Raw genomic sequence first — 3,117 nt, 5'->3', positions numbered from 1 at the left:
AAACAGCACATAAACAATACAACGTCAATCAAGTGAAAATCATCCAAAGAAAAATCAAAGAAAAAGGGAAGAAAAAGAAAGTGGACAGCTAAAATCCAAGGGACACACAACAAAAAGCCAAAATACCCATGAAGAAGAAACCAAAAAAGAAATAGGAAATGCAAAAGGAGACAAAAATCTAAGACAAAAAAATTGAGTGGGATCAGATCCACGGATGCAGGTGCTCACCTCAACTAAATCCACACCTGAAAGCCTCCAAGCTCACAAACCTACCACAACCAGGGGCGGCCGCGGGGACGGTGAGGAGTGCACAGTGCTCAGGTAAATATCTGACGGCCCAAGTTGCTCGAAGACACCACTCAGCGCACGTCCAGAAGGCCCACGTACAGAAGGCAAACAGGATGGACCGCGTCCCGCGGTGACCATGCTCCCACGATCGCCAGCCCCTCCGCATGCAGTGTAGTCGCTCCACCTCCTGCGTAGTCACTGGCTTATCTCTTATTCTGTTGTAACAGTATGTGTAATGCGTGGTATATAAACGCACCCATGTAACTCTGAATCATATAGTGAGAATTCTGTTGTCCAACTTGGTATCAGACGTGTTCATCCTTCGCTTCCGCCACGAGCGTTTGACGCCCTCTCCGTCGCACTCGCTCCTTCGGGGACGCCGATGCCGTCTACGACTTGCCCCGAGTCGCCCCCGAGCCCGTCCCGGCCCCGCCTGCCCACGTGCATGCGCCGGTGCCGCCTGTCCCCGTCCGCGCCGCCCCTCCTCGCGCGCGGCCAGGTGCATGCTCGCGCCCCGCTTCCCCTTGCCGGCCGCGGCGCCGGCCACCTCATCCCCGCCCATGTCCGCGCCCTGGCCCTGCGCGATCCGGATCCCCAGGTTCCTCCTCCTCCCATTCCGTCGATGCACTCCGCTAACATCACGAGCTTCATCCCTTTCAAGCTCTCCATCAACGGCGGCAACTACTCGAAATGGAGGCAGATGTTCGCCTTCGTGCTCTCCAAGTTCCAGGCCGAGGATCACGTCACCGAGGATATCGATCCTCTCCACGCCGACGCCGTCTGGAGGAACGATGATGTGACCGTCGTTCTCTGGATCTATGCGACCATCTCCGACAACCTCTACGACGTGGTGCAGTCGCCGAACAACACCGCCTACACCCTCTGGCGCGAGCTGGAGGTGTTCTTCCGTGACAACGCCGCCGGCCGCGCCATCCACATCGGCGCCGAGTTTTGGGCTACCGTGCAGGGCGATCTCTCCATCGCTCAGTACTGCCGTTGCCTTAAGCAGCTTGCCGACTCCCTCACCGACGTTTGGGAGCCCGTCACCGACCGCACCCTGACCCTGCAGCTCGTCCGCGGGCTGAGCCGTCGCTTCCAGATGATGGCGACGCTGCTCCCCATGCAGCAGCCCTTCCCCACGTTCAACCAAGCCCGCTCCCATCTCCTCCTGGAAGAGATCGGGCTGGCCGAGTGTGAACGCGCCGAGGGCGCCTCTACTCTCTCCGTCTAGCACAACGGCAGCGGGATCTCCGGTGACACCACCGACAAGGGGAAGGCCCCTGACTCCCCCACGGACAAGGGCAAAGGGGCGGCCTCGCCCTCCACCGGCGATCGTCAACGTGGCGGGCGCGGTCGCGGCCGTGGCTCCCCCCCCCCCCCCGCCAGTGGCGCTCCTCTGCCGATCGGGCGCGGCGGCCAGCAGCCTTGGCTTGGCTATTTCGCGCCGTGGGGATCGGCGCCTCCCTCTCTCGCTCCGGCGTCGTCTGCCGCCTGTCATGCCCGTACACCTCCTCCCAAAATGGCAAGGCTGAGCGTCTCATTCGCACAACAAACGATATCCTACGCACCCTCCTCGTTCACGCACACATGCCGCCCGAATATTGGGTCGAAGCTCTCCACACAGCAAACCACCTACTCAACCGCCGCCCCTCCTCCGTCGTCGCCAACCTCACCCCCTACTTTCTCCTCCATGGCCTTCATCCTACTTATGATCATATGCGGGTGTTTGGGTGTTTCTGCTACCCCAACCTCACTCATCTCACCACGCACAAACTCTCCCCACGACCTGCCCCCTGTGTCTTCCTTGGGTATCCCCTCGAGCACAAGGGCTACCGCTGCCTCGACCTCCGCACCCGCAAAGTTCACATCTCGCGCAGTGTGATTTTTGATGAGCAGATTTTTCCCTTCGCCACACCACCGGCCACACCTGCACCTACCATACCGGATCCCATGCAGATCCCGCCAGCCCCGCTTCCCGATCCCATGCAGATCCTACCTACCTCGTCCGCCCCGGGATCCACGCGCATCTCTCCCTCGTCGTCGCGCGCGCCGGCCGATTCGCCCCGAGCCAATCATCACCCCAGCTGTCCGCCCCCCACCACCCGACAGCCCGCCCACAACACCTGGTCCCTCCAGCCCTGTCCCACCTCCTGCATCCTGCTCCCCCCTCGTTCCGCGTGCACCCTCTCCCGAGCCGACACCTGCACGACCGCTCCCTCCTCGCGCCGTTCCAGTTCCCCCGCCCAACAACCAGCATCACATGCAGACTAGGGTGAAAACCGGGTTTTCTCAGCCAAAGCAACAATTTGATCTCTCTGTCACTACATCTACCCCTCCCATTAGTCCCATCCCCTCTTCCTACCGAGTAGCTCTTCGAGATCCCAACTGGTACAACGCGATGCTAGAGGAGTTTAATGCGCTGTTACGGAATGACACTTGGTCTTTGGTTTCCCGTCCTGCAGGTACAAACGTGGTGTCGGGCAAGTGGATATTTCGCCACAAGTTCAACCCCGATGGCTTGCTGGCTCGTTACAAGGCTCGTTGGGTCCTTCGTGGTCACGCAACAGGCTTGTGTGGACTACGGTGAGACTTTCAGTCCCGTGGTCAAACCCGCCACCATTCGTGCCGTCCTCAGCATCGCCACCAGCAGCTCGTGGCCCATTCACCAACTCGACGTCAAAAATGCCTTCCTCCATGGGCATCTCGTCGAGACGATGTACAGCGCGCAACCTGCCGGCTTCATCGACTCCTCGCGGCCTTGGGACGTGTGTCGTCTCAACAGGTCACTCTACGGGCTCAAACAGCCCCCCCGGGCTAGGTTTTCTCGGT

General features: G+C 60.1%; 1 pseudogene; it reads left to right on the top strand.

Moving 5' to 3' along the window:
* The first annotated feature begins 214 nt into the window (after positions 1-214).
* Positions 215-2,564, top strand: LOC147971636 (uncharacterized; annotated as a pseudogene).
* The last annotated feature ends 553 nt before the right edge of the window (positions 2,565-3,117 follow it).

The sequence above is a fragment of the Triticum urartu genome, chromosome 5A (assembly GCF_056163025.1).
Source record: "Triticum urartu cultivar PI428250 chromosome 5A, HENAU_Tu73, whole genome shotgun sequence".
In the NCBI taxonomy this organism is placed as follows: Eukaryota; Viridiplantae; Streptophyta; class Magnoliopsida; order Poales; family Poaceae; genus Triticum; species Triticum urartu.
This window is presented reverse-complemented; position numbering and strand designations above follow the sequence as displayed.